Below are 9,581 nucleotides of genomic sequence, written 5' to 3'. Positions count from 1 at the left end.
TCCTTTAGAGGTAGATAAATTGGTTCATGTGCCTGCCAACCTCATTGAAAGAGCATGTGACAATATTCCAGGGTTAACTAGCAGAAGGTGGATTAAAGACTTCTAACCACGTTAGTTTGAGAATCTATGGGAAATGTCAGGATGGAAGTGAGAGTTAAAGACTGTTAATCACATAGAATGGCTACTCCCATCTACAGCCACGAGTATAGTTACAAGAGAGATAGAACTTCCTTGATTTGTTATGCGGCTATATAATGTCTTAACTTTTACAGTTTGGGGGCAAAGCTGAAGCGTTTCTCTAAGAGAGGACAAGACAATGGCTTTTCCATGTGCATGGTCAGGAAACCTTCCCCTGCATGGTCGTTATACTGGGTTCCTGGAAAGACTGAAATTGCTAATGCACCAATCCCTATCAAAGGTGATTGGCTACTAAGAGCCAAGGTGAAACCAGTTGGCTCTCTGTGCTTTGGAATACCACAGTCTTGCTGAAGGCCTCTGTAGAATGATGAAATTCACTTGCTGTGCAGTTTTAGAAGGGTTTGACTGGGCTCCCACACAATGAGCTGTTGGAAGTGGAAAATCTTATTAAATGGTGTCCAATGGATATAGCTAGAATGTGAACTAGAGGCCCTAACAGTTTTCCAGCATGGCTATTACTTGGGCTTTTCCCACAAGTGAAAAGAGTGCATGTATTTTGGTGACCCTACTATCTACTACCCACAGCCAAACATGCATGTTGGGAGAAGCATCACTGAATCTGTTCCATGGGAGAATTGAGTCCCTGGGCCTCCTCTTTCCCCCATCCTATTTTCATGCCTGCCCCATTTTCACATTCAGGACTATGGCCTGATAATCCAGGCCATAGTATATTCCAGAATGTCATGCAGTTTTATCCACAGGGATCTAGTGCAGCAGACCTCACTGATGTTTGCACCAAACCTGTTATATTTTGAATGGACACCTTCTAAGGGCAACATAGCAGAGTTAAGAGCTCAGACTCTGAGGTTAGACTGCATGTATTTGAATTTGGGCTCAGCCACTTACTAGCTGATAACAATGAACAAATTATTTAACCTTTTGGAGTTCCAGTTTCCTTAGAATGAAGATAATAATAAGAGCCTCTCAGGGTTGCTATGATGATTAAGTGAGATAATGTATATAAAGCACTTAGCATAATGTCTGGCATGCAGTGAGTGCTCAATAAGTAGCAACCATCACATCATCATCATCATGTTAGCCATTATCACCATCTGGAGCCCTGCTAAGAGGTCTGTTACAAGTGAAATCCTTCCCCAGAGGCCTTGAGTAGGCATATTAAGTTGCACATTTTTGTGGTCATTCATTCCCTGCCTTCCCCATGTAGGGCAGTGATTTTCACCTTGATCTATTGTTGTCAGCACTTAATGTGGGCCTCTCAGGCAGCTGGACAGTCCGCCCCTGTCAGTAGCTGAAATGCTGGCCAACTATGTGGCTTCTGGAGAGATATTCTTGGAGCTTAAGCTCAGAAAACTTCCTCCCTCCAGGACTGTAAAGAACAGGACCTTATTTCCAGGGCCCGGGTCTGTATGAAATACGAATATTGTGTGCCAGGGCCAGAGAAGTGCATGCTCTGAAATGTTATTGACATAAATCTCTGGGGAGAATAGGGGAAGCTTTACGCACGCTTCAAAACAGTAAGCTAAGACTCCCCGAGGACAACCAAGATCACACAAGACTCATGCCACAACTGTTCATCCCTTTTCTTCTGGCTAAATGCAGAGTGGCCTAGATATTCAGGAAGCTGAGGCCTCAGCAGACATGCATCTTCCTGTGTAATCCCAAAAGGAACAGATGAGTAGAGGAGCATCTGCCAGTATCTCACTCTGCCTGACAGGATTTCTACTATCAGCCACCTCCACCTCTACCCAAACCTCAAACCACATGGCTGGAACCAGCCTCTGACGCTCCTGAATGATTTGTAGCTTACACCCTGAGCCACTTTCACTGACCCTGCATGTACACTCCTTCCCAACCTGTTGTTGATTTTCTTGACATCAACCTCGTGATTTGTTTCACATCCTCCTCCCACCTGTCATGTCATCTTATGGCCTAGTTCAGTCCCCAGAGAAAATCTTAAATTCAACCCCCGTTTTTTTTCCAGTTTGTACGTTTTCTCTTCCTCCTTGACTACAGCTAGAGACCTCTGTGGCTACAGTGCTGTTGGCTGGTCTGGCAAGCAGTGATCCTGGGATCTCCATCCTGGCTTAGGCCTTCAGGAGCAGTGATCTCAGCAAATCCGCAGAAGCTTTATAAGTAGGCAGAACCCTGGACTGCCACGTCAACTATTGTATTGTGGTCCTCCTAGCAGTGCTAGGAGTGTTATACTACATCATGACCAGCATCCAGCGTGTACTTCAAAACTGTGAAGTGGTGATATATTTGGGCAGCATAAGTATCTATACCTCAGGCCAGATGGTTTGGATGACGTACAGAGCAACCATCCTTGGCTACCCCAGAGTAGCATTTCCAGGGACCATTCTTTTTCCTCAAAGCATTTGCATAATGCCGACAAAAGTGACTGTGGTCTTAGAACAGGAGCTCCCTTAGAATCTTATAATTACAAGGTTTCCTAGCTTCATGGGCTACTATTACCTTCCCATTTACAGAAGCCTGACTTGTCTCCATCTGCAATGCTACTCCTGGGCCAAACCATCACCATCTGTCTCCTGGACCACTGCAGTAGCCTAACCTATCTCTTCATTGCCACCCTTGAGCACCTATAATCCGTTCTACATAAGTAGCTAGAATGATCTTTTAAATACAAATTATACCATACCACTCCCATGTATAAATCTCTCCAATATATTGTGATAATGTTTAAAAATAAAGAGTCCTCATTTTTGTAGCTATATAATAAAGTATTTACAGATTAAAGGGTATGCTATCTGGGTTATGCTTAATAATTCAGTGCCTATGGGTGGCGTGGAGGGTATAAAGGAAATAAGATTGACCATATGTTAGTTGTTGGAGCTGAGTGATAGTTACATGAGGATTCATTGTATCATTCCAATTTGTTATATGTTTGAAAATTTCCATGGTTAAATGCAAAACAAAACAAAACAATAAAACAAACAGCAGCAGCAACAATAAGACCTTTCAATGGCCTCTTATCGTATTTAGAACAAAATCAACTCATAACCATGGCCTGCAATGTCCTGCTAATCCTGCTGCTAACCAGCTTTCTGACTTTATCTTCCACCACTTTCCCCTCAGCCATGCCAGCCTTCTTGCTTTACCTTAAACACACCAAAATCCATCTCGAGGCCTGTTCCCGCTGCTCTGTTTCCTTTGCCTGGAATGCCTGCCACCATAGCCACATAGTTTGCTCTTTTCATTATTTAGTTTCTCAGATCCAATGCCTCTTTCTCAGAGAGGCTGTCTCTGACTACATCTTACTATAGAGTCAGACACATAGATCTCCTATCTACAACCACTTGTACATATAGATAAATTTCCTCTTGTAGAGAGCCTTTCCTGACCACCCTATCTAAAGTAGACCCTACCTCCCACCAGTCACTCTAAAGTATTCAACTCTATTTTCTTATAGAACTTATTACTATCAGATAGCGTAATTTACTTTTTGTCTTCTTGTTTATTATCTGCCTTCTACACTAGAATATAAGCTCCAAGAGGGCAGAAACTAATGCATGGTATATGGTAGGTGTTTGATGAATATTGGTTAAGTGAAAGAACGAAGGACTACCCAGTGGAGATTGGTAGATTACCTTGTATTTTGGGGAAGATGAGTGCTCACCTCGTATGTTATGTCCAGGTAGAGGACATGGAGGCCTCCAATACTGAGCAGCAGGCAGTCTTGCCTAGCATAACTTACAGGTATGTTGTGCTTATTTTCTGTTCAAACTAATGACAGTGAGGTGAAGAAAATGAGAAGCTCTTTGAACAGTGCCTGGCACACAGTCAGTTCTTAATAAAGAATCTGTATTAGGAAGAGCCTGGATTTTGAGTTTTCTTATTTATATCTTGCCTCATTCCACAAAGGATCTGAGACATTTGACTTTGAAATCAGTCAGATCTGGGTTTTAATCTTGGCACAGATACCTAAAGGTATCAAGTCATTAAGGTCACACTTACTTGAACTAAACACTTATCCTTGAACTAAACACTTCACCTCTCTGATCATTCATTTCCTGCTTCCCAAATGTTTAGGTTTCAAATCAGAAGAGGAATTATGAGAAAAGAAAATCATTTTTTCAGTACAGAAGAAACAAAGAGAAATCAAGGTAAATAGAAATACAAAACAAGATAGATTTAAGTCCAAACATATCAGTAATAAGAATATATGTGAATAAATTCAATTCATCTATTAAATCACGGATGTTCTAGCTTGAGTATAGAAGACAAATAACAGCTAAACAAAATGACACAGGAAGGTTAAAAATATAAAGGGATAGAAAATGATATGCCAGACAAATATTAACAAAAAGAAAACATTATTAGTAGTAGATGAAATAGCATTAAAGGGACAAAGAGGGAAATTTCAAAATGAATAAAGGAACAATTTACCAGGAAGATATAATAGAGGCAGAAAATCATATGCACCTAAGGAAGTAGTTTCAAAATATATAAAACAATAATTACAAGGAGAAATTTATGATTCTACAATCAAAGTGGGAGACTTTAGCATACCTCTCAGAAATGGAAAGATCACTAGATAAAGAATAATTAAGAATAGAGAGGTATTGGCTAGTAATATTAATAGGCTTGATGAGATAAACAATGTGCATGCATTTATGTATATAGATATAAAACTTTGTACCCAACAGTTAAAAATACATATTATTTTCAGGTGCATATGAAATGTTCATGTAAATTGCCAATCTTGATAAATATTTTTAAAATTTATTATATACAAACCATATTTACTGAGCACAATGCAACAAATTTAAAAATAAAAAATAAAAAGACAAATATCTGTCTTAGTCTGTTTGGGTGTTTTAACAAAGTACCATATACTGGGTAGCTTATAAACAACAAAAATTCATTTCCCACAGTTCTGGAGGCTGGAAATTCCAAGATCAAGGTGCCGCAGATTAGGTCTGATGAAAGCCCACTTTCTCACTGTCTCCTTACATGATGGTAGAGGGTAGCTAGCTGTTTGGGGCCTCTTTTATGAGGGTACTCATCAAATCTCTTCTCAAAGGTCCCACCTTCCAATACTATCACATTGGTGATTAGGTTTCAATATATAAATTTTGGGGTGTCACAAAACATTTAGACCATGATGATAGCCATACATTTAGGTATTTAAGAACATATTCTAAACAATTAATGGATTAAGGAGGAAATTAACCAGGCCAAAGTATACTCAGAAATGAAGTTATAGCCATAAAGATATTTATTAGAAAATGAGAAAGTTTAAAAATTGATGGAGTAAGCACACAACTCAAGTAATTAGAAAAACTTGTGTTTCTAACACAGGAACAGAAAACCAAACACCTCATGTGCTCACTTATTATAAGTGGAAGCTGAACAATAAGAACACATGGACACAGGGAGGGGAAACAACACACGCTGGGGCCTGTCGGGGGTGTGGGAGGGGAGAGCATCAGGAAGAATAGCTAGTGCATGTGGGGCTTAATACCTAGGTGATGGGTTGATAGGTGCAACAAACCACCATGGCACATGTAAGCTTACCTATGTAACAAACCTGCACGTCCTCCACATGTATCCTGGAACTTAAAATAAATTTTTTTTCAAAAAGGAAAACTTGAGTTTTCAGCCTGAAGTGAAAAATCATGGACAAATCTTTACTCTTCAGAATTTGGGTGGGTATCAATTCTCTAACATATATCTTTAAGGGTACTAAGTTGAATGTTACTCAGTGGTTGCCTGAGCAGTACTTATTATCAATTTGGTATATAACAGATGGAGGAGCTCTTTTCTATAAAGCACACCTGGTAGACATTAATACCACATCTAGCAAAGGGATACAAACAATCTGTGATGTAAAAAGGGCTACCTCCCTGAATAGGAAGGGCAAGACTTCAAGCCTAAGGTACTCCTGTAGCCTGTGCCCAGAGCAGTTATAAATTCTGTGACTTTCAGCTAGTCTCACTTCCCCTGATGGGGAAAGGACATATTTCAGTGATATAATTTGGAGCTGGAGGCTGTAGGGGAACTGCCCTTCTGGTGGAAACTAACACTTGTCCCAAAGCACAAGTGTTAGGTTCCAAGAAAGGCACAAAGTGCCCCCGATGAATAGAGTATTGCATAAGGTATTACAGTGCCCTTGAATGGGGTGTAGAAATGCATTTTGAATGACCTTAGAAATATGACCCTATGGTACTCTGTAGAATACATGACAATAGACACTTCTGGGAAGGAATAGATATGGAGTTAATTTTCTGTGGCCCAAAATAACCAAGGAAGTTCAAATAAAATGTCATACCTGCATCTCAAGCATTCAGTAAAATCACTGACCATGCAAATAACCTGTTTGAAAATAAATCAGCCCACCAAACCCTTAGAATTAGTAGATTTTTTTTCCTCTAGAATAAAATAAATATCACCCGGGCAACATACTTGTGTTTTGCTACTTGTCTTGCCCAGTGAACCTTACCTGGAATCAGAGAGCATCCATGACATCACAAGTATGCTGGGAGGCATGTTTTGCTTGGATACATTCTGCCCAAGAGAGAGTTTCAGAGTTGGTTGTTATGGGAACTGCTTCAATGGGCAGAAATCAAAAGGTGAAAAATATTCTTATCATTATCCAAAGAATCCCTGAATTGAGACTTAAAGAACTTTAAAAAAATATGTTGGGGACCCTCTGGGCATAAATATGGGCTTTTGAGTTCATGCACATAATGCTATGAAGGAGATGCCCCTGGTCTTCCACTTTCCTTTTTGGTATTTGGAAGAGAGTCCTATCTGGCCACTGGATCTTTTTGACATCAGTGGCAAGGGCCCAGATGGGCAGATAAGAGCCAAGTTTGCATATGTGCTAAGGAGCAAGTTCCCAGCTGCTGATAGGCAAGTGATGGTGGCAACACAGCATCACTGACACAAAAGAAAAACAATGTGACTCCTGTGTAAGACACCTGAATGCCTGTTCAGAGATCAGATTTTGCTACAACATTTGAAAGTCCTGGTTAGACATAAGCTACTATACTGCCAGACAGCAATTTTGAATCTGGTAATGAACTGGTCAGGATGCTTGCCACTTTACAAAATACAGCTGGAAGAAGGAATAGGGGTCGGACCCATAATGCAATGATTTTCAAAACTCAAGCAGGCATCAGTATCATCTGGAGGAATTGTTAAAACACAGATGGCTAAGGCCTACTCCAGGATTTCTGATTGAATAGGTGTGGGATGCGGCCAAGAATTTGCATTTCCAGCAGTTATTCAGGTGAATGCTGATGCTGCTGGTTTGGAGGCCACACCTTGAGAACCACTGACGTAATGGTTTATAACAATATCTACTCATCAGGGGAGTAATCAGGATAGGGGATACTTCCAGCTCCAGGCAAGAATAATAGTGATCAGATTGGTTGTTTCTTGTCAAAGCTGCTGAAGAGAGGAGATTGTGGGAACAAATAGTGGGGTGCGTGTAACAACTTTTGAGCATCACAGGGACCCCATGCTACCTCAATCTTTGATAGGAGTAGGCAGCTCTCTCCAAGACTCCGGGAATTAATAAGCTTCCTCCCACAAAATATCATCTGGACACCTCAGAGTTGGAGCCTGTGGAACTGGGAGATGTTTCTGGGACAAAAATGTGGCTAGTAGTATTCTTGAGAAAAAGATTTCTTAGTGTCTGATTGGAGAATTCAGTGACAGTGCCCCTCAAATGATGTTGCGAAGTCCAATGTGATGACTGGCATAGAGTTAGCTTGTATGCTCAGTGAAGATTTATCTCATGTGACTAGCTGATACCTGGTGTGCAAAGATCCATGATATCCACCTGACGCTCCCAACTCACTGAGGGGATGTTGCAGTACTCTTCTTTGCAAGAGCACAAAAGGTTCCATTAGGATGCTTGCACTTCAGTGTTCTTACTCCTGGGGAGAAGTCTTTTCATATCGTAAGTCATCCAATCATTCCTCCCCATGTTTACCTCACATGAGGAAGCCATCTATTGTAACAATGTATTGACTTTTTTTTTTCAGACGGGAAATGGATAGAAGCAATAGAGTGGTTTACTGGTCTGGAAGGTGCTTCATCTGAAGAATGAGGGGTTCCCCTGTCCTTCCAGAGCCAGGAGCTCTTCCCACTGATCTTGGCCATAAGGGACCAATTGATCTCACCATCCTTGACCACAAGAGGTGGTAGCAGAATAGTGCAAGGACCCTGGGGGTGGAAGTGGGGGTGGGGGCAAAGGAGTAATAAAAGAAGGAAGGAGGGGTACCCAGGAATGAGAGTCTTCCAAGCACCCATTTGAGGCAGATCTATGGACTAAAGACTATCAACTAGTAACAGTGGAGAAATGGTTTACCCCATTTTCTAGATTTTAAGTAAAAGATATTTTTAAAGTCTTATAATTGATTCCACTCTTGCAAGATGTCATGGGGCATAATTGCAGCATTACATGGATGAAACGCCAAGTACAGGACCTGGCACAAACAAGCAATAAGAGCTACCATTTGTTAAGCACTGACTCTGTGCCAGGCTAAGCACCAAGTACTTCAGCATTATCTCACTTTATCCTCTCAACAACCTATGAAGAGGTAGGTCCTAGCATTTTGCAAATGAGGAACTAAAGCTCTCAGAGATGGAGTAACTTACCCAGAATGACATGGCAAGAAAATTGGCAGTATTTGTGTAGCAAAAAGAAGAGCAAACTAAACCTAAAGCAAGGAGAAGGAAGGGAAGAGTAAGGATTGGAATGGAAATGAATGAAATAAGGAATAGCAAACAATAGAGAAAAGTGATAAAAAGTTTTTTCTTTGAAAACATCAACAAAATTGACAAACTTTTAGACTGAAATAGAAATAGAGAAGGTTCAAATTACTAAAATCAGGAATGAAAGAGAGGCATTATTACCAACCTTAAAAATGATTATAAGGAAATACCGATAACTGTAGCCAACACATTTCATAGATGAAATGAACAAATTCCTAGAAAGATACTGCTGTGATCTGAATGTATTCTCCAAAATTCATGTGCTAGAAACTTAATCCAATACTTAATACAATCGTATTGGGAGGTGGGGCCTTTGGGGAGATGTTTAAGTCATGAAGGGTGTGTCCTCATAAATGGATTAATGCTGCTACAAAAACGGCTTGTTGACTGGGTACAATGGCTCATGTCTGTAATCCCAGCACTTTGGGAGGCCGAGGAGGGTGGATCATTTGAGGTCAGGAGTTCGAGACCAGCCTGGCCAACATGGTGAAACACTGTCTCTACTAAAAATACAAAAATTAGCCAGGCATGGTAGCAGGTGCCTGTAATCCCAACTACTCAGGAGGCTGAGGCAGGAGAATCACTTGAACCCGGAGGCAGAGGTTGCAGTGAGATGAGATTGTGCCTCTACACTCTGGCCTGGGCGATAGAGTGAGACTCTATCTCAAAAAAAAAAA

The sequence above is a fragment of the Hylobates moloch genome, unplaced genomic scaffold (genome assembly GCF_009828535.3).
Source record: "Hylobates moloch isolate HMO894 unplaced genomic scaffold, HMol_V3 SCAFFOLD_7, whole genome shotgun sequence".
NCBI classification, from domain to species: Eukaryota; Metazoa; Chordata; class Mammalia; order Primates; family Hylobatidae; genus Hylobates; species Hylobates moloch.
Note: the sequence above shows the minus strand (reverse complement) of the source record.